At 40.5% G+C, this 22,597-nt stretch overlaps 1 protein-coding gene across 5 annotated transcripts in view; it reads left to right on the forward strand.

Moving 5' to 3' along the window:
• TRAF3 (TNF receptor associated factor 3) overlaps positions 1–22,597 on the forward strand; it is a 91,634-nt gene that overhangs the window by 10,400 nt on the left and 58,637 nt on the right. For 3 of the 5 annotated variants that reach the window (XM_090034066.1, XM_090034071.1, XM_090034067.1), the window contains one exon: positions 7,476–7,623. The gene's annotated coding sequence lies outside the window, so the exon portion shown is untranslated. The remainder of the gene's footprint in view (positions 1–7,475; positions 7,624–22,597) is intronic. The other 2 variants (XM_090034069.1, XM_090034070.1) reach the window with 1 other exon arrangement.

Below are 22,597 nucleotides of genomic sequence, written 5' to 3' on the forward strand. Positions count from 1 at the left end.
TTGTTGGGGTAGAGTGGAGTTTGAAATGTGTTAGCTTGTTGGGAGACCTTTGAAAACATGCTAGGTTTTCAAAGGGTGCTTGTCAAGGAAAGGAGATGGAAATTTGTTGGGATTAGCTCACCCTGGTTGAACCACAGCCTTTCCCACAGTGCAGTTGCAGGTTTCATTCCTTTTCATGCCTTAATTTAGCTCATCAGTCCCCATGGCAAATTAACAGAAGTTTTTTAAAGGGGTAAGTAGAGCTGACACTATTTGTCTTGTAGCTTGGAAGTCTGTTTTAAGAGGTATCTTAAAATGAGCTGATAATACAGCAGTCAGCACAATGGATCTAGCAGCAGATAAAGGTTTCCAAGAAGATATCTAACCCGGAGTCTGCCTCAGTTGGGTAACCTGCTAAAAAGTCTGTGTGCATATCTAGAGTTTAACCAGTACACTTCAGCTGATGAAAAACTCCCTGTCTACCTGCAAATCTCAGCCCTGCTTAATCTAACTGAATTTATTAGCAATAGAGTGGAGCAGTTTCACTTCAACTAACTCCTCCTTTTGGATGGCAGTTGGGTAAAAGAACCAACATTTCTGGCAAACAGTTTCATTTTGAAGAAAGACAAGTACCAAAATCATCAGAGACTGAGAATTACTGTATAGATAGACTACCGTGATAGTAGCTTCCATTTTTGGGAGAGGATATTTGTTACGTAGAGTAAAAAAAGAGGGGTTTACTCAGATGAAAGCAATAAATCGAGAGTTTTTGTCAGTAACTCCAGGGAGGACTGCTGTCTACTTCTTAGAACTGCAGTTGTCCAGGTGGTATTCAGGAAATGATGCAGTCAACTTGTTGCATTACTACTCAGTCTGATTTTTCTGTTCTTGCGCAAACTCAGAAGCTAGATAAAGAAGTCAACAGAACTCTTGGTAGTAATTTCCTAGTTGAGTGGAATAAAGCCTAGGAAAAAAATCCTGGCACTAGTAGAGGGCTGCTTTCCAGCCACAGGCAGAGTTAGAATATTCACTTTTTGATCACAAGGTGCAGTTAATTCTTCATGGAATTCAATCAGGTTTATGAAGCAAGGCGCTAGGGCAGGAGGTGGTTTTCTGCCTGACAGATCTGGTCATCTTTAGTGAAGAAGAATGAACTTAATTTACAATAAGTGCAAAAAGGAGTTTCTAGGCAAATTGGGTTAATAGAGAGCCTGCAAAAAAGAGGAGACTAAAAGAGCTTGCTTGGTTTGTTTATCTCTTGATTTATTTAGCAACATGCTTGGTTTGTTTAGCAAAATGAAGGCTGAGAGGTGATCCTATTTCTGCCTAGATATATACTGTGGAGTAAACATTAGGGGACATGAAAAACAATAGTAACCCAAGAATGAATGACTTTCAACCCCCCTTCAGTAAATTTAGCCTGGAAGTTAGGAAAAGTTTGCTGACCCTCAGAGGAGTGACATTTTGGAACAACTTCCCAATAGGTGGAGTGGAGCAAGAAAACCAACCAGTTTTGAGATGAAGTTTAAATCTCTATAAAAGGGGTATGTGGTGTCATTGTGTCTGACAGCAGGGAATTAGATGTGATGACTCAGGATCCCTTAGAGTCCTCACACTAAACTAAATGATCTGAAAGTGTAGTTGCTGCTTAACTTTAGATGGTTCGTATGCTTCTTTTTCTTGATCATCTTCCCTATTCAGATCTGCATCTTACCCGTAAAATTGTTTAAATGTCAGCTATATGTTGATGTCATCCTATTGTACCTCTTCATACCATCCTTCATTTATCAGAATCAGAATTGAGTTTCAAGGATAAAGACAAGATGTTTGCAATTCTACCGGGCAGGAAGGAATATTAGAAGTAATCAGTATGTGAGCATCTTAGACCTTTTTCAGTTGTGGACCATTAAAAAATTTCAAATAGAGATGTGGACCCCTTTGAATTGTAAGTGTGGGTAGTTACATACTTTTGATTGATCATGGTCATCTTTCACAGACTGCTTGCATATAGTCTATGGACCCCCAGGGTCCATAGACTACAGGTTGAAAACCACTGTTTTGGACAAAGAGCGTGGATCCTAGCACTGTCATGGTGGGCAGGCTGAGGTGCAGGAGCAGCAGTGCTTCTGGATTTTCTACTGCCAGGTGCTTGAAGACAAAAAGTAGCAAAATGTGCTCATTTACTTCCCTCTAACTTTCATCTGGTTTAAGGCCTATTCCGATCTTGAGAGACTGAGACTTGGCCATAACACAAATGAACTTGTGATGTTCAGGATTTGTTATGGCATTGCACAGGACTTGAAGTTCCTTCAGTGTATTTCCAACTGGTACAACAGCTGATGGCATTCCTGTGCTCCACATGGAAACAGCATTTTTCCATTCAAGTGCTCCAGACTACTGGCTACTTGTCACATGCTGAATCCACTTCAAGCTCCCATTCTTGAACCTCTTGAACTTATTGGGCTTTTGAGTGTTGTAGAAGCAGTGTCACATTCCACAACCAAGAACAGAAAAAGACCAAGTACTAGTCCTGAGCGTCAGGGCCCAGTTGTGTTTGTGTCTCCTTTTTAGTCCGAGGGCACCTCTGAGGTATCAGACCTCATGCTCGTACCTGTGCTGGGGCAGCAGTCTGCCGTTCTCCCCTTCTCAGAGCAGGCTCATGGCTAAAATGCCCTGTGTATGAACAGAATTTATCTAGCAGGTTCAATTGGATTTGGCACATGCAGTGGTTCTCTTTGAAAGTCTGAGTCCCATAATGTATGCAACAGCAAGTAGCACAGGGGCGGGCAATTACTTCAGGCAGAAGGCCGCTTACTGAGTTTTGGCAAGCCATCGGGGGTCGCATGACAGGCAGCCAGGGGCAGATAATTTTTTACATTTTTTTAGGGGCCCCGCAGACTGGATGGAATGGCCTGGCAGGCTGCGTCTGGCTCACAGGCTGCCTTTTGCCCACCCCTGAAGTAGCATCAGTCAGTCCCCCATAAAAAGCTCTAAGGAGCTAACTCTCTTCTCCCTGGGTAGATTCGCTCTTTAAACTGCTGCTGTTCTTTTGATCTTCTGGTTCCTAGGCCTTTTCCTGAAATGGGATTTTCTTTTTACACAGACATGCTTGTCTTGGATTACTTTGTTTCCTACCTGATGATTTATCTTCACTGGGGCTACAAGGAAAGCAAATATGATCATATAATAAGCACCTTTATAAGCAGGTTATCTTACAGACCATCTCAATGTCCATTACACTGAGATGATCGGGAATATTTTGGTAGTTCATGTAAGGCTCCTCAGATCTGGAGACCAGACTTCTCAGTGGCTGGTTCATGGCTTTGGAACATGCTTCTACAAAAACCAAAAATGAACAAAAGTCTTGGTGCTTTCAGGATACTATGCAATATGTGTCCATGGTGGTGATACTAAACAGCAATAACAACAACAAACAAAACAAAAAAACACCAAGAGCTGTTCCCCCTTCTTTTGGGAATTAACAGTGGATATAATCTACATTAGACTTGTTTATGTAAATTTGTAAGGCACTGCAAGATACTGTATGATATTATCAGGTACTACAAGTGGCAAAGGTGGCATGAATACATAAGCTAATGCTTGGTGCACTGAGAAAGTAGCCCCAGGAATGTGATGCATCTTAAATTCCACAGCTGGGAATTGTAAGGTCAAGCTCTGCCATCAGATACATATACTGAAGTCCAAGTAGTTCTCCAAAGGATCTGGAAATGTTCACTTTAAATACGAATATTCCTACTGCTCATTTAAGTCTATCAGGTTTCAAGAATATTGCCTGCTCTATTATCCAGAAGTCTCAATGCAAGATTACATGCATACTCTCTGGGAATCCTGATGGACCACTGGATTATCTGCTCCTTCCTTCCTCAAGCACTAGTGTATCTGGATGCTGAAAGGGGTGGGGGAGCCTTCCTTCCCATTACAGGAGAACCAAACATTGTGACATTTTTGATTTCTTCCTTTCTCCACTCTCACTACATGGGCTAGATTGGGTGTTGAAATGTTGAGCGTGTTAACATCTTTGCTCTTCCCCATCTCTCAGCTTTCTGTTCCCAGATAGGGGGTTTGCTGTTCATCTTCCTTGCTTTTATTCATCCTGCCTTGCTTCCCTTTTCTGTCTTTGGCTTCTTGTTTCTCATAGTTTTCCAGAGCAGCTGAGGGATAAATCTGAACAGATCCTTGTGAGTTTAACTCCTGACTCAGGCTTCTGAGTAACAGCATTGAAAACTGATCAGATTGGATGGCACATTTTAACCATGCCTGCTGGTATTATAAAAGCACTAAGTTGCTTGGATTTATTTTGAATACAATTGTAAAGCAAAGAAGGCCAAACTGATGTCAATTTTTCATCCATTTTTACTCTTCACAAGTTCTTTATGTTTTATTAATAAGCTGCCTTCCTTTTCTAAAATTCCTTTCCCATTTTTGTTCTGTTAGCTGTTATTTCCTGTGTTTGTGATGTGCTTTTTCTACCCATGCTGTATTCTGGGGCAAGAACTACTGGCTTCACAAAACCAAAGATTTCCAGTTCCCACACTGACTTGGGCAGAACCAGGCTTGTATCTCGTAGCTGAAGGGCAGCTATTGCCTTCATGGGCACCCTTTGGTAACTAATAAACTACTGTTGTATTGACAACACATTTCTCAAAAGGCATAAGAGATGTATAGCCTGCTAGTTCACTGAAAAAAAAAATATCCTGGAAGCTCTGTAGATTGGTGCTGATATAGCAAGCAGAGACACAGTGAGGTATCTTAGAATTAAGAGGAAGTGTGCTTTATTGTGGGTAGTAAGTAATCTAGGTGGGGGCAGAGAGAGACGGTAATTGGTTATCCCCAGAGAAATGAGGAGAGCTACAGTCTATTTATACAACTGTTAGACAATTTGGGGTCTTACAGGAGAGGCAGTTTTGGTCCTGGTAGAGGAATGTTGAGTTCTAGTAATGCCTCCGTGATTTCCCAGCCAGGCCTGCTCTGTAGTTCTACCCCCAAATACCATCGCAAAGATAAAATGTTGCCTTCTTTATAGTGAGCAGGGAGGCATTCTTGGGTTTCTTCAGTTGAGAAAGCAGCTTAAGGTTTTCCTTCAGGTTACAGACCTACAAAATGGTGGGGGTCTCTGCTTTTTCAGAGTGGAGAAGACCCTGTGCGGAGGAACTCTTATCAGGTAGACCTGGGGTGACTCTTGGAGAAATTGAGTCTTTAGAGGTCCTTGTACAGGTTGCGCCAAAGTGGCCTTCAAGGTGAATCTAATTGTGATGCACATGAATGCAATTTTCATTACGAAATAGAAGTAAGTGGAGACAAGAAAATTCTCAGATTGGAAATTAACAGAGCAAATGGGGTAACTAAGCTCTTATAAAGGGTGAATGGTAGAAATGAGGGGTAAAGAGGAGGGGTAAGAAAGGAGGGGCAAACGAGGGGCACAACATGAAGTTCACTAGGTTCTACAGAACAGGTTTGCTACACCATATATGCAAATAGATGAAGACTAGGAGGACTTGATAAGGTTTAACATGGTTTTGAGGTTGGAACTTCTGAATCTGTTTGTCTAACACTTTCAGGAATCTCAGGAACCGCAGGTGCTATTGTAATAGTGGTGGGACTATTTTCTAATTACGCAAACTTTTGGGGGGGTGTTTATGAAAGTATGCACAATAGAATTAAGCTTCATGTGCAAACTTTAGTGTTCAAATTTAGATTTTTGAGACATAATTTTAGATGCATGTTTAGCTGAACTAGTACTGCTTCCTAGTATTTGATCTGCAAAATTATGTCAAACTGTTTTTGCATTTTCTAGCTATGGGTACTGCTATTTAAAAAAAAAAATGTTCACGCACAGGATTTACAAGATTGTATTTATTTTGGTGGCATTAATAAAATAGTGTTCTGAACCAGCAGAGTTCCAAAATGTATAATGTTTGTAGCAGAATAATTTGACATGGGAAGCATTTCTGCTTGTACAAAATTCCATAACGTGGGGTTATATATGAGAATTGAACTCCTAGGGTGCATCCGGATAAGTGCAGTCATGCAGTATGTGGTGCTGCAAACATGTTTGGAGCACCACATACCGCACAGTCCAGTGTTCTCCATGCTTCAAGGGTGTACTACCTGAGTGTGTGCTGTGCTATTTCCCCCCCGCCCCAGGTTTTTTGGACTCTAGATATCCAGGGGTCAAAACAATCTGCAGAAAAAAACAGTGCACGTTTGGGCAGCATGTGGTGCTGAAAAGTGGAGCTGGGAAGCTCAGAGCTGTGCTGTGGCTCCTGGCCAGGCTTTGCATGGCGGAATCACTGTGGCTGCAGCCCTGGGAGGTCCCCAGACCCTAGGTAAGGCTGCTGGGGCCAGCAGTCCTTGGCCCAGGCTCTCTTACCCCATCCAGGGCAACTTGCCACGTGCCAAAGTACGCGTGGCTTGGGCATTCCCCAGGGACAAGTAGCTGTGGTGCAAGGTGTGCCGCTGCTACGTGTCCCCAGGGAACCAAATGTCCACACACATCTGGAGGTGCCCTTAGATTTTATTTCGGTACATTTCCATCTTTTTCCCTCTCCCTCTTCCTTGCTAAGTTAGAAATGTAATTGTAAAGATATGGTTGACTTTAAGAAGTATTGAGTACAGATTCCATTTTTCAGGTGGACTTGTTTAGTTTGAGCTATTTTTTTCTCTTTATAGGTATATATTAGTTTAGGTTGTGGGTTTTTTTGTTTTTTGGGGCGGCTGGGGAATAGCCTTTTCAATGTTACCAACTCTTTGTAGCAATTTGTGGCTCTTTTTGACTGCTGTTTATTTCACAGTAAAGTGCAAAGGGAAGAATTAAGATGGTATCACTATGCTATTTGATTATATTGGAAAATCCATTCCACATGTTTCACTAATACTACTGTTTTACAAGAATAGAAGCGATCATTCACCTACTTCCATTTTCAGCATTTTATTCTGGAAATAGCTGCATCATGCTAGCCAGTATGAGCTGATAGTATTAAAATTACCTGTATTTTCAAAATTTGTATTTTAAGAGCAAATGGAGAAAACATGAATCTTTCCTACTCTGAGTAAGTTGAAGTACAGTTGCTGGTAAAATTAGATCTGCTGTGCTGTGAAATGGAGCATATATCTCAAATGGTTTCTTTTCTTGGTTTTGGTTCAGGTTAACAGAAGTATCTCTACATCTGCAGTTTCTGGAAACTTAACAAGAACATTTTGAACCTTTTGGCCAATACAAATTTTCCCATTATGTAAAACATCTTGCAGAGTAGTTTGACTCACTGAGCAGTGGCAAGCAGAAGTGCCTTCCTGCATGAAGTAGATTTTTACAATGAAGTTTCTAATGAATTGGTAAATTGCTGTATGGCCTGTTATTTTGGTATATTTGGGCATGACTTAATACTATTTATCTTTTCTGCCTTTAGGCTTGTTAGAATTGTTTCTGCATATTAAAGGAAGACGCTTAAAACTGACTTTACTTGTTTGTTTCCCAGCAGGAAGACCTGAGTGCTTGTGCTTTAGCTGAATCAAGACCGGCGCTCAGCAGTGGGAGATAATGTATTAATCCATTGGAAGCACAGAGTGAAGTCTCACATATTACTTTGTGGTTTGTGTTGTGAATTGGCTTTTTCATGTAAAAAGGTAGGTACTAACAGAATTCTTTTGGTGTGTGTGTGTGTGCTGTTTTCTTGTTGTGCATATTTAAGAATCTCATGACAGACAAAACATTTTTGGTAGCTATTGTATTTTGCTGTCTTATTGTTCCACGCACCTTTATGCAATAAAATTATGTTCAGCTTGTTCTGTTTCCTTTTGTATGCTAACTGAAAGGTTTTATCAAGAGTTAACTTAATGTTCATGTTCACACTTTGTTTACTAAGGACAGTGGTCTTAAAACTCAGCTTCATACTTCTTCCTATTGTTAAGTCATTTTGTAATCTGACCCTGTTTTATTCTCTACCCAAAAAGACCTGAGTATTTAGTAAGTGTATAATCTGCTTGCCTGCATTAACAATTTAACGGTTGTAGGCTATTCCTTTCTGCAAATGAATGGAGATATAGTAGCTTATAAATAATTTCTGAATAAACTGTCTCTGTGTTCTCTCTGCAGCAAGGTAAGTAGGCATCTCATTAAGTAACTGAGGGGGGAAAAATAGATTTTGCAGACACCATTCAGCAGTTTGGTTGTTGGCATCTATGTAATAGCTTCTGTTACTTAAGTAAACTAAGTGGTGGCCAGATTAGAGAACTATGTAATATCCTAGCAAGACTGGAGGAAGAGGAGGTACTTTGAATTTTTGAAGGCAGAACTGTTAGTGACGCTTAGCTCTTTCTGGTCCCAGTTTACTTCTTAGGCAGTTTGACCGGCCTTTCTTCTAGAGAATCACTGCTCCTATTTGTCTATTATGGCAGCTCTAAAATATGGTTTGACAATAGTAGTGAAACACATGTACCTCTCAACTTCAAATCAGCATCACAGGGAGATGCCTACACATGTTGTACATAGCTGAAAATTTTAGATTATTTGTATAGCCATATGGCACCAGCAGGTAGTGCCCTAGGATGGTGAAATAATTACCTTGCAGTTCCAAAGCATGAGACTTGAGAGCAGATAAGATGCTTAAAACTAGTGGAAGAGCAGAAACACCTTTGTGAAAGTTAAAATAAATACTTTTTCTAAAAAGCAAATCTGGCTTGCACTATTTTAAAGTTGCTCTAGCAAAAAAGTGAATTTTTGATGGGAGAACTTTTTTTTAAACATAGAAGCTATTTTTATCTTAATACGCTCAAGGTCCTCCCTCCTGCAGTTAGGAGAGTCCTTTCTATAGACTCATAGGCTGAATGTTATTTAGAGTCCTTGGAAGGTCATGATCTAGATGTGCCACTGGAGGAGGTGGCGTGTGGGAGGAGCCAGACAGAGTCTCTTCCTGTTAGAACGGTCAGTTCCTTTTTTGCACTTTGTTTTCTAGAGAGTGGGCAGAGGATCCTGGGTTCTTTGCTTAGCAGAATGGAAAGGTATTTGAGAGGGAGTTGGGAATGAAGGTGAGGCCTCCTACAGAATCCTCAAGGTTTTCTTCTCACAATGCTGCTGTGTGCAGTCGGTCGTACATAGATCACAGTTTGGAACCTGTTGGTCTCATGTTTTGCCTGGTTGTCTTCTCAATTGCCTATGAATGCCATTAATATAAATGGATTGAAGCATCTGAAGCACTCTCTTGTCTTACCAACTCCTCCTGATGCCAATTATTGGAAAGAATTTTGAACTTCTGTTCCTTCCCATTCATGCAGTTTACTTTTTTTGTTCTTGTTTACTCACCTTATACCATAGATATAGATCAGACGCTTGTAATTTTTTTGGCTGCTTCGCCAAACAGCCAGAAAGGTGTTTGGTTTCTAATTACTGCAGTAGTACCTAGAGCAGTGATTTTTCAACCAGGAGGCCATGCAATCACTGTTAGGTATGCAAACATAATTCACAAGATATACCTAGAGATCTCAAATAAGAATCCATAATGTTAAAAACTTTGTGACCTATTATGGTCTTTTTGAGTTTCTTATAACAGAAGAATTGCTGTATTCTATAGTGGTAAAAAAAAAGTGAAAACTAACAGCTGTAATTTTCTGAGGGGTCCCTTGAATCTAAAAAGGTTGAGAACCACTGATCCAGAGGACCTGACCAAGACTGGGTCTGCTTTGTGCTAGGATGTATATATGCATGTTGGTTGAGAGGCATGTCTGCACCTTGATGAGCTTGTAGCATAAAGAGACAAGATAAAAGGTTGGAGCAAGAAAGTGTTATCCTCCTTTCACAGATGGGGAGAACGAAGGCATAACGCAGTGCCCAAGGACGTGCGGGAAGTCTGTAGTAGTGCTCATGAGACTCCTGTTCCTTAATCACAGGCCTTTGCTTCTTTTCCGAACGGCTTTCTCCTCTTGCATAACAAGGTGTTGCGGTGTTTGGGCTGCAACCCCTATGGCAGAATATTTGCTTCCAAACAAAATGGTGCTCTTCAGCATTAGACAAAGTTTTCTTTTACACCCTCCTCCCCCTCATCCCCACCCCTGGCACCACAAACCCTCAACTCCCATTTGGGGCCTAAACTGCCTGTAGGCTAGTTTAAATTGTTCTTTGAAAGAGACTAAAACTTTAATATGAAAAAAAATTGCTACAGAAATGTTTAAAAAATGTTATTGTATTATTACTTGTTCAGATCTTAAAATAGTGTCTTGGTACTTGGGAATGCAGGCAGTACACAGGTAACATACAGTAGGGTTGTAAGTAGTCTTTTACTTTGGATTTTTTTTTCTTGTTTATATGGGTAAGAAAATGTTTAGTTACATTGGCCACCTTTTATCTGAATATGTGCCTACGCCAGTCCTGTTTCTTCTGTTAACCCCCCCCAAAACCTGCAGTGGTAGTGTAACGCACTGGCCAGGTGTCATATTTTCTTGCATGTGATTGACTAGAGGATAATAGTCTGCTGATTTTTTGCTAGCTAAAGGAGTTATTGCTTTAACTTGGTGCTACTCAGATGTGGCTCTCAAGCCACAAGTGGCTCTTCAACTTCTCACCTGCAGCTCTTTGCAGAAAATATGAGGAGTTGTTTTGTTTTGTTTGGTTGTTACTGCATGCATTAGGCTTGTATTTCCTGCAATCTCAAGTAATGTCAGACGTTAACTAAGATTGCTGTATTTTTTTTCTTTTCAACTGCCACGTTTGCCACAAGTCATCTAGGGGTGCAGGAATTGTTATGGCCCTTTGGTTAACGCTGACTGTTCTTGTGGTTTTTCAGCCAGTCAGGACTGCGTGTCTCTTAACTCAAACAGCAGATGTCTGTGCTATGGTGCTGGAAGTTTTCCTTGAAATCTAGTTGACAAATAAGCTTGGGGCTAGTGGGGAGGGAGCATGTATTTGAGTAGTAATGGTAAGATAGACAAGTTGCCAGCTGATCTTATTAACACTCACTTGCTACTGACTTGACCTTGAAAAATCTTTGTTTTAATAGTCTGAAAGCTTGGTAGTAATAAGGACGGACTGCCTTTTTTCCTTGATTGCAGGTGGCTTGCATTATGCATGCTTTTAAAATAACTATCTTGTATGAAAACTGGTGCAAACACATGCACACATTACTTTCCCCTTCAAATTTGATTGCTATTTTGCCACTACAGTCAGTCCTCTGAGAAGTGGGGGGCGAAGGGTAGAGCCTGGAAGGATGAGTAGGAGGATCATGGAGATCCTACTGAGCTGCATGCCTTATTCCTTCCACTCTGTCATTTCTGTTCAGATGTGACTTGAACAAAATTTTCTGTAACTTTTTGTGTTTCTTTCCTGAGTGATTTGTGCTCACTCTCTCTTCCACGTGTAGTCTTCAGAAGGACTGCATTGCAGTAATTAGAAAGGGTTGTTATTAGGATAGAAAACCAAGCTGTGGTAAAACTCCCCTCTTACAATTGTGACCTGAACTCTGGGTTGTGGAGTAGGAGATAATGAATTGATGCCTCCAGGTTCAAAGTTTTGAGGTTTGGCTGTTGACCAAAAAGAACCTGAATACGTCTCTGAAGCATTGCTAATGTGTGCATGCCATGCAGAATATTTATTCAAGATATTGGTGCAACAGGTTTCCATTGATATGAAACTTTTATACTTTATGTTTAACAACACTTTGTTTTTTAATTCTCTGTGCTCAGACAGTGGATAACAAGGTAAAGTACTTCTTGTGTACAATTTTTATAATGGCGATGGAAGCTTTATTATAGCTTTTTATTATAGAACACTATATTTTACTTTTAATTGGTTTGTATTAGCAACAGAATGGATTGTAGCCCATTAAAGGAAGAAAATGTAGGGAACTTATGACGGTGAACTTAATCTTTGACAGTTGTTGCTAGTTATCTTACATGTACCCTAAAATGTTTTATTTTAATCATTTTTATTTTCATTATCCAAGTGTATGTGGACTTCACAGTTGAATATAACATAATATTTTTGGTTATTTTACTAAGTACATGATAATGAAGAATTCTCATAAAGTCTGGAAACATTTTTGGGTTTTTTTTTTTTTTTTTAAATTTTCAAAGTCAGTGAGCGGGTCTAAATTTTTCTAGCTAGATGTTTTTTTTTGTTTATTTGCTTTTATGTTTAAGTATGTATAGCTATCTGTGGGCACGTTTACACATCACCGTATGGCAGCGTTGCTCCAGCACCATGCTTTTGGAAGTACTAAAGCTTGGCGCGGTACAGGTGTTTACTGTGCTGTGCATGTGGCGCACAGTTAAATTTTGCTGCTACATTGCCATAGCTGTGCACTATACCCAGAGAGAGTGTCACTCTGGCTGTGTAGCTGCTCTGGCTGCGTAGCTGGTGGTCACATGTAGACACATGTGATTGCTATATTGCCATAGCATGCTGTACGGTGAAGTGTAGACGCGCCCTATGTGTCTGACAGCACTACCACAGAATGCTGCTACATAGCTCATTGCTGATAATGGGAGTGTTCAAACTTGGAGGGTTCAGTCTTTACATGAATAAATTGGGGAAAGAAACAAAAACCCTGTGTTAAATCTCTAGTGATACTCTTGAGAATTTAAATGTACAATAGGCACAAAATACGTCTGTGACTCAGAACTTGTCCATGGGATTAAACTGCTCAGAACTGGGATTTCCAGTTGAGATACTGAATTTTGTGCAGGAAAATTCTACCCTGGGCCTGGAAACAAAACTCACATAAGTGCATGTCATCTTACATTTACAGAATGTTGTTTTAAATCTCACTAAATTGGTGTGCTCGGCTATTTTAAAGACATTTTGCTCCCACTGTGAAACTGGTAATGTGTTTCAGATTATTATGCCATGTCTAAGCTAATACATTTATCTGAGTTTGTAATCAGTTACTGACATGGCTGGCAGCAAACATAGTCCTGGTCCAAAGACAGGATCATTGATACTGTTTTAGTTGAGGTAACTGTGTATTTCAGTCTGCTGGGGTCCATGAGTGACTTATCCTGTATGACAAAGACCCAAGTTATGAAGGTCACTAATTATTCATATAAGACTCACAGAATGCTGTAGGATTCCTTCAGGCTAACTAATATTTCTTAAAACCTTAATTTCATACTCATTTTGATGAAAATGATTTTCAAATGCAGTGTGTGAAAGGATGCCACATTTCAGTGGGATGGAAAGGTGTTTGTGACTCGCATGAATGATGCCCTTGGGAATAGGAAGGCTTTGAGAAGTAGTGTGTGGCTGCTGATCATGCGCTGTCCTGACCAGCAGCCTTGGCTGCTACATGCCTGTCTTCTTGTAACACTATGTTAGGATGCTCTTTTCTGTGTGTGGCATCCCTTCATCAGTTCTGTGTAACTGCTGTGGTTGGTCCTTCTTCACAGCACTGTGCAGGATGACATCCTGGAATCCATTTCCTGGTAGGCTCTTGGTGCCAGCCTGTCTGTATGTCATCTGGGAACTTCGCTATGGTGGCACTCTGGGATAGCTGCTCAGATTTTCAGAATAGACTGACATGTTTAGGCCCTGTAGTAGTAGTGGTAGGTGAAGACAAACATTGTTGACATGTCTGTTGGGGAGGCAGAGGATGCTGAAAGGACATGGCTTAATCATGTATGCTATAATAGTTCACATAGGATGATTACGGCATGGCCACAAAATGCAGCTATCTTTAAAATGTACATAGGTTTTAGGAGACTTCTCTGCTGGGACATGATTGGTATGGCAACTGGTAGTAGGCCTAGCTTGACCAAAGAGCTGGAGAGGTGGGTATGAAAAACAAAAACTAAATGGGAGAGTTACGATGTCAGAAACTTTCCTGTGGGCTTCCTTAACCTTGCACTTAGTGGTTGCAATAATCAAGAGTGGAGGGTGACCACACAGATCTCCATTAAATGAGCTTCCACAAGTTTGGATACTTCATCTGTGTGCTTTGACACAGTTTTCTTGCAGGGAATTTTATAGGAAATAATCTGTAGACACAATTACTCTGGTTCCTGTAATCAAGAGCTGAGAATTCCAGATAGCTAGGGGCCAGTACAGGAAAAACATATTTCTTTGAAAATTTTATACCATCTGTATTGATAATAAACATTTTCACTTTTTTTAAATGGAAAGTAAGGGAAACATTCCTCATTTTTTACCTTGTGTGCATGACTGCTGTGTATATTCATCCTCTTTTTTTTCTTTTCTTCATCATTTTTGATTTTATTGAAAAGACATATTTAGCCATTAACAGGGAAACAGAAAACTAGTTTTTGAAGAGAATATGCAGTATCTGCTATTTAGAGTCTGCTTTATCTGATGCATGATGTTTGCTTTTGTTTTAGATTATCAGTTTAAAAAAAAATCTTGACTTCTATTATTTCTCCAGTTACGTTACCCTACCTTTCAAATATCCTGAAAAGCCTTGTCAGATCTATGTAAATGAAAGTGATATTAATATTTTTGATATTATTAATGTAAAATGAAAAAAATAAAGGAAAGCTCTAATTATTGGTAAACTAAAAGGGAATGTTTAGAAAGGCTTCAGTGAGCAGTTAAGATCAAATTAAATTTAAATTAAAAAAATGGAAATAAAAGCAATCGGGAAGATTTTTCAGATGGAGGGAGAGAAGGTACATGTCTTGAAGATCAATACCCCCATGCAAGTCTGTTTAAAAAATAACGTAAAAACTTTTAAATATAGAATGAATCATTGAATTCATTTTAAAATGGATTCTTTTTAAGGCTGAGTGGATTCTGCCCCAAGATCCGAGGTGGGTATGTGCTGATTTGAGGGAGGAATGAGATCATGAGGGACAGTGCTGAGGAGGAGACTCTCCCCAGGGAGTGGAGAAACTAGCAAGAATTAGAAAAGGATTGGCTGAGACCAATCCCATCAAAGATTGCAGCACTGAGGAGAGCACTGTAATAGTTTGACAGTTGCCATGATATTTCTACTAAGGATATTTAAGGTCAAATGGTTAAAAAGCCTTTTTTACAGTCTTGTTCTTAAGGGGACCCTATGCTGAAGAGAAGTCTTGCAGCTCTAAGCATATATGTAGACTCCCTGGAACTTTGTGTTCATATTACAGTAAAATATTCTGCTTTGAAAAAAAATAAAGGTAATGAGTTTGTGTGATTGGGTCTTGGCGATAACTCTTAGAACTAAGTGATCTTGAATACCGTGTGCAGTATTGGTCTCTACATCTCAAAAGGGGTTGTTAGACTTGGAAAAGGGACAAAGAAGGGCAACCAAAATGATCAGTGGTATGGAGCAGTCAACATACTAGGAGAGAGTATGATGGCCATGACTTGTCAGTTTCAAAAGGAGAAGGCTATGGGGGAGTATGATTGAGGTCTGCAAAATCATAGAACCCTAGAGAGCAGGACTGGAAGGAACTGCCAGAGGTCATTTAGTCCAACTTCCTGTCTGACAAAAGATCATCCCTATCTAAACCATCATATATAAATCAGTAATCTAAACTCTTAGTAAAACTACTGCCAGCTCTGACATGACATAAGACATAACACCCTAACGTGGCACAGACAAAGCAGGGGAACCACAGCGGCTGTTGCCCTGGTTGTTAATATACGCTCGAGAGATCCCAGGTAGAGGGCCATGTCCCCCACTGCAGAGGTATGCAAAAATCCCCACAGTCTGTACCAGTCTGTCCATGGGGTAAAATTTCTTCCTGACCCCAAATATGGCGATTTGGTCTGATCTTGAGCAGAGGAGCAAGACCCTCTAGCCAGGAACCTCCAGGTTTAAGTCCCAGTTGGAGAACTGGTATACCCCAGTCAAAATCTCCATCCTTGGCTGCAGCCAACACCCAGTGCCTTCTGAAGGAGGCTTAAAAACAACCTGTGACGCATATAGCAGAAAGTGGGGAGGGGACAACCAGCAAAGCCCAGAAGAATGGAAATACCCATAGTTAGGTTTGGCAGGATTTTTATTGGTAAACGTTGATAAATGTTGATTGTGCATCAAACTTGAAGACCAACAAAAGTATTGCTATTGTTAATGATCAAAATTTATTCAAAGGGGATGCAAAAAAAATGGCGATTGTTGGAGTGTGTGACGACAGGGAGAGCAGTCCTATAGAACTGTGCTGACTGTAGTTTGGACTGCAACTCCCCAAAGGAATAGGAAGTGACAAAGCGGATGAGAGAGCTACGGGTGAGCAGGGCTGGGACTGATGGTAGCTCTGCTGCTCAGCTGGTGGCAATCCTACAGTAGTTACGTTTGTTGTGGCAGATGGTTAAGCTTCACTGTAATTATAGTATACTGTCATTAATAAATTGTGTGGCCCCCACATCCCTAACTTCACACAATCCTGAAAATTTAAATTGATTAAAAAACCAAATAAATGCTTAAAAAAAATCTGTTGACACTTATATATTGAAAAAAGAAATTCTCCAAGCCTACCTGTAGTAGAACATAGGTATTACTATGCCTATATCATCCCCAAACAGGGGCTGTGCAACCTCTTCTTTGAACACCTGCAGTGATGAAGAGTCCAACTTCTCTAGGCAGTCTATTCCACTCTTTCACTTTCTAATGGTGAAGAAGTTTTTCCTGTTACCAAGTCTAAATCTACTATACTGCAACTTTTAGCCATTGGTCCGCATCCTAGTCTGCAGCAAGGTGACTTTCCTCTTCTTTACGGCAGACGTTCAAGTATTTGAAGACTGCTCTCATGTCCTGTCTTATGTCTTTTCTGCAAGCTGAACATGCCTGGCTCCGTTAGCCTCTCGTTGTATGACTTGCTTTCCCAGCCTGTCATCATCTTTGTTACCTGCCTCTGGACCCTCGCTAACTTCTCTACATCCTTTTCAAAATGTGGAGCCCAAAATTGCACACAGTTCTTTAGAGGCCTAACCACTGCCAAATAGAGGGACTGTCACTTCCTGCATCGTGCACCTAATGTTTCTATTGATGCATTCTACTCTTCCAAAAAATGACATTTGCCTTTTGTGCAGCTGCATCTTGCTGCAGGCTCACATTGAGACCATGGGCTACCAAGACTTCCAGATCCTTCTCCATAAGCCTGCCATCCAGCCAGGTATCACCCATTTTGTATTTGTCTTTCTTCTTATTCTTCCCAAGGTGTATCACCTTGCACTTGTCTACACTGAATTTCATTCTGTTATCTTCAGCCCAGTTTTCCCACCTGTACAAGATCCTTCTGAATTGTACTCCCATCCTCCAATGTATTCACAGTTCTTCCCAGTTTTAAGTCATCTACAAACTTGCTTTCTATGTCAGCATCCAAATAAATAATGAACTTGTTGAACAGCTCTGGGCCCAGGACAGACCCCTGGGGGCTCCACTCAAAACCTCCTGCCATTCTGACACGGACCTATTAATAATTATACTTTGCTTGAGGCTAGTGAGCCAATTGTCTGTCTGTCTTAGAGCAGTTTTGTCCAGCCCACATTTCTTCAACTTGTTTATGAGAAGGTCATGCGGGACCGTACCAATAGCCTTGTTGAAGTCCAGATACGCTATATTCACAGCATTCTCTTCAACCGCCCCTTATGAAGGGTGTGGACCAAGTCAACAGGGAACTGTTGTTCACCATGTTCCAGAATACTAGATCTAGGGGACGCCTGCTGAAATTAGTAGGAGACAAGCATAAAACTAACTAGAGAAAGTTCTTTTTTTATATAATGTTTAGTAAACTTGTTGAATTCTTTGCCACAGGAGGTGGTAGAGGCAGATAGCTTAGCCAAGTCCAAAAAGGGCCTAGACAGGTTCGTGGATGATAGATCTATTAACATCTCTCTAACAGAATTATTTGAGATGCTTTCTTTGACATTTTCTAAACCAGTAATTGTGGATGCCGGGTAAAGTAATACATAGTGTTTAGATCACTCTCTATCTAGTTCTGTGCTCTCCCTTTAGCATCCACTTTTTTGTTACTGTTGTAGACACTGGTCTGATCCATTATGGCATGGCTTATGTTTTTTTAACCTCTGTTTTGTGTTGCGATAGGATGGAGTTCTCTGTTGTTGCTTTACCCCTTCTTTATGACAGACTCAGGCGTGTCCTGGTGATGAATTTAGGCATGTATTTAGGGTGTGGTAGCACCTGGAGTTATGGCATGTCCTGTCAGTCCTTGGGGTGAATACTTGCCTTTCCGTTTATGTAAAGCTGTGTCCTGAAATGAACACTGCTTCCACCAGGGGAGTTTGGAGTTTGTCTGCTTTTTATGAGAATATATAGAATCAGTTGCTGGGAGTAGTGTGGACCTCTTGGGGTGGGCTTTTGATGGGATCGGATATGAAATAACCTGCAGGTTGTACTAGAGAAATCTTTTTACTGAACTTGAGTCAGTGGTTTGAACTTTTGGGGGACTTCTTCAAAGACCCAAATGTCAGTTAACTGCCTAGCACTAGTTAAAAGTTGCTTCCCTAAAAATGTTCCTGTTTTTTTTTCTTTAGCAGCTAGTTGAACACATTTTGCTGTCTTTGGGCAAATCTCCCCTTTTGCCATAGTTTTGCAGTGTCAGTTGTTTACTGGGAGGCTACCTCTTACCTAAAAGATTGTTGCATTACATTTGTGTCACATGTCTGCAGTTCTGTGAGGTGTTTTAGGAGAAGAACTCTGTATCCTGTTGGACAGTTTAATGGAAACATCTGGCCCAGGTGCAATGAGTTCAGATAAAGTAAACAAAATAGTTGGGGTTCATGAAGTTTAGAAGAGGAAATACTAATAAATAAAGAAATCATGTATATAAAGAGATGATGTCTAGTGTATAGCATGTGTAATACTGGAGCTTTGTTTTAAAGATGTAGTAGAAATGAAGGGAGTTCCAGAGATGAGTGATGGGAGTAACAAGAGGCAAGGGGAGGGAGTTTGGTATAAAGAGTTGAAAAGACCAGGGTTGCTTAGGTCAGGGTGGGGGTGAATAATTTTTGCCTACATTATGCATTTGCACTTATTACAGTACTTGTTGGTGTAACACCATGTGTAGCTGCTCTCTCTTTATGCTGAGAGAGCTTACCCCAAATTCAAACAGCAGGTGGGTGAGAGGCTGGCTCAGGTGCTACATGGGGATCTGGGAGAGACTGTTTGTTTCTATTCTCTGCCTGCCATCAGTATCCTCTGTGATTTTGAGCACTTCTCCCTCTGTCAAACCCAGGAAAGAAGCGAGTTTATCATGGGTTCCATCAGGTTATTTGTAATTTTCAATTTTCTTGGTACTGTTGGTGCAAAGGACACAAAGTAAAGACATTAACCAGGGTTTGTGTGGCAGAGCTATGTTGCTGGCGACAAGGTGAAACTGGTGTACTTCCATTGAATTGGTCACATTGTTTACAAGACAGGGGGGTATGGCTTGAAGAGAGAGATTGTAAAATCCTAAGGACAAGCTGTTTTATATGATGCATGATTGCAGTATGGTAGGTTCCATATCTATTCCAAGATAGCATGGAGGGCAGTAGGATTTACAACAATTAGGCCCCTATGCAAATAGTAGAGCTGTTTAGATGATGCCAAACATGTTTCATGAGCATTTTTGTAAGTCTTCCCGCCTTCCCCCCAGTTTTTCATGCATTTCTTTTTGATACAACTTTCAAGGGGCTCTAATCCTTGCAAAGATTCAGTGTTTTATTAAACTGAATAAAACCATATGCGTGATGGTATTCTCTTGTGCTTTGGGCCATAAGGCCATCATTTAACTTGGAGGACAGCAGTCAGAAAGAAATGATGACGTCTTCTGAAGCATTTGGTGCCAGTTACTGTTGCACATGAAATTGGTCTTCTCCAGTATGGTAGTTATTATCAGACACTCTAAACACATCACATCAGCACCATTTTGTGGAGGGAATGAGGGGCATCCTTCCAGAGCAGTCAAGGGTCATGGTGGAAAGATGCTTTTTCACAGGTATCCAGATTTGTCTGGTTAATGCTTCAGTATCACTCCAGTAACATTGAATGCTAGTGTGCATAGACTGTGGTCTCTACTATTTAAAGTGAAACAAGTAAAACATTGTATATTATCTTGTGAATAAAAATTAGCAACCTGACCTATGAAGAACTGAGCTGGCCCTTCTAGGATTTTATTTTCAGGAACAAGGTCAGCGTGTGAGATATGGCAGTTTCTAGTACTTGTCATTACAAAGGCCTGTGCTTTCTCTGGGGTGGGCTTGCTCAGGGCTATAGGTGTTCCCAGTACTTAGTAATTTCTATGAAGTGGAATCCCAAACAGCTTGCAAAAAAATGGTTTTGGTTAAACGTTCTTCATTTGGGAGTTATATCATGGATTTTTGCTTTTAAACGATACTAAAAGAGATTCTAAACCAGGGAAACCAGCTGGGACCAAGGAGTTAAAAAATATTTGTATGTGCATTCCCTTAAGTTTAAGACTTCCATTTTCATATCGTTCTCTTTCTCCCTCCCTACCATGAGAGGGAGGGAGAGGGAGAGAGATTTGTTTCTGATCTACCAGACCAGATTCATCCCATTGAAATACTGGCAAAAGCTGTGGTGCTGCCACACTTGTATTGCTTCAGGATGCAGCCTTGTGTTCAGAAATAGTATGATGGAAGATTACTTATTTTCCTGAGAGGAGAAGGGCGGTGGGGGGTGGGAATCCTTATTATCCAAGTTTCAGTTCAAGAAGAATGTGGCTTTAGCTTGGAATTCCCAGATGAAGTCTCATGAGGAGAACAGGACAAAAATAATTTATAGCACTATGCGAGTGCAAATTCCATTTCAGATAAGAATATTATAAGAGGAGCATTATTGTTCCTGTTTTGCACATAGGGGCAAAATGAAGTACGGAAGACTGAAGGTCACATGATCAGTCAGTAAAATTGGTAATACTCCTGTGACACTGGACAGTGCTTCCGTCTAGGTTATAATGTAGATTATCTGGAGAAAATTGGGAGTCGTGGTTAGCTGTAGAATAAATGTGGCTGCATTCACATCTGCTAAATTCTCTGTTTTGGTAGATTCTAAAGTCTTGTTTTAAAGACCTAAAAGGTAAGAAATGGTGGGAGTCCTCTAAAGACCTTCTGATCTGGCCTTTGCTTGGTTGGAAACTAATCTCTATACATACCTGCAGCATGTTTCAATGGATCTTTGCCATGCAAGCACACAATCCATGTCAGCATAAATCCCCAAGGAATCTCAAGATTATTCAAACTTAATTGCTAGTGCAGCATAGATATTTCATAGACATTAGGGCTAGAAGGGACCCCACAGGATCATCGAGGCCAGCCCCCTGCCCCAGGGGCAGGAACTCAGCAGGGATCATAGAATCCCGGCAAGTTAAACATCCAAATGTCTCCTGAAGGTGTTCAGAGTAGGCGCTTGAACCACTGCCGGCAGCAGTCTATTCCAAACCTTGGGGGCTCAGACAGTACAGAAGTTCTTCCTTATGTCCCCCCTAAAATGGTCAGGGAGGAGTTTGTGAGCATTCAACCTTGTCATCCCTTGGTGTGCTCTGGTGAACAGATGTTCCTCTAGATCCTGGTGAGCACCCCGATAAACTTGTAGGTGGCCACCAGATCGCCCCTGAGCCTGCGCTTTTCCAGGCTGAAGAGTCCCATGGCTCTCAGCCTGTCATCTTCCTGACCCTTGATCATGCGTCTGGCTGTCCTCTGCACTCTCTCAAGCTTCTCCACATCCTTTAGCACTTGTAGACTTTCAGGTTTCAGATTTTTAAAAATAATATGCATTATTAAATGTAAATTTGTCTTAATATATTTTAATGGCAATTTTATTCCATTCCATATGTATTTGGCAATGAATACCACTATCTCCTCAGTGTTAGCTAGATGAGCTGTCTGATTTTTAGGTGTGGACTAGGAATCCCGCAAATAAAATTATTGGCTTTACTTTCTAAAGTGCATTATGCTAGTTAGAACCATAGCAAAATAAGACTGGAAAGGATGTATTCTCTGAACTCTCCACTAGGTCTGTATCTTTGTTAGTATGTCTTAGTATGCTATTAACTTCTTTTGCAAAATGCTACACTGTTGAGATTATTATATTTAGTTTGTGATCCACCATAACCCCAAGTTATTTGAGTTCAATTGGCTGGTCTGTGATTCCCTAAATCATCCTTGTTCCTTTTTTTTTATGAAGGGCACTACATTTGGCCTTTTTCCAGTCTTCTGGCAAATCGTCTGACCAATATTACATTGGTCAAATTAAATCCTATAATAGTCACTGGCTCTATGGTTATTTCAGCCAAAAGCTCTACTGTTACGAGAAAATTTTGTTTATCTAGGTAATCCTTAACTTCTTGTTTTCTCCTACTTTTGGCTGTCTCCTGTCTGTGATGAAAATTGTTCCAGTTGTCTGAGAGTTGACCTTTTTTTTTGAAGGCTGAAGCAAGGATTAAACTCATCAGCTGTCCCACCTCATTCATTATTATCTTCCCCTCTCAATTCAGTTAAGGGCCTATGCTTACCTTGCTCCTCTTCTTACTTCTAATTTATTTATAGAATGCTGCTTTAACATCCTTTATTATTTGTATCTTGATTTGTGCTTTTGACTTTCTCCTTTTTATTCCTACGGTATAAGAGTACCTATTCTGTACTCTTTTACACTCATATTACGGTTTAGTAATCTGGCCAAGTTTCCATTTTTTCCTTTTAAGTTTCAAGTCACTG

This window comes from Crocodylus siamensis, chromosome 2, assembly GCF_052110815.1.
Source record: "Crocodylus siamensis isolate JL-2025a chromosome 2, ASM5211081v1, whole genome shotgun sequence".
Lineage (NCBI taxonomy): Eukaryota > Metazoa > Chordata > Crocodylia > Crocodylidae > Crocodylus > Crocodylus siamensis.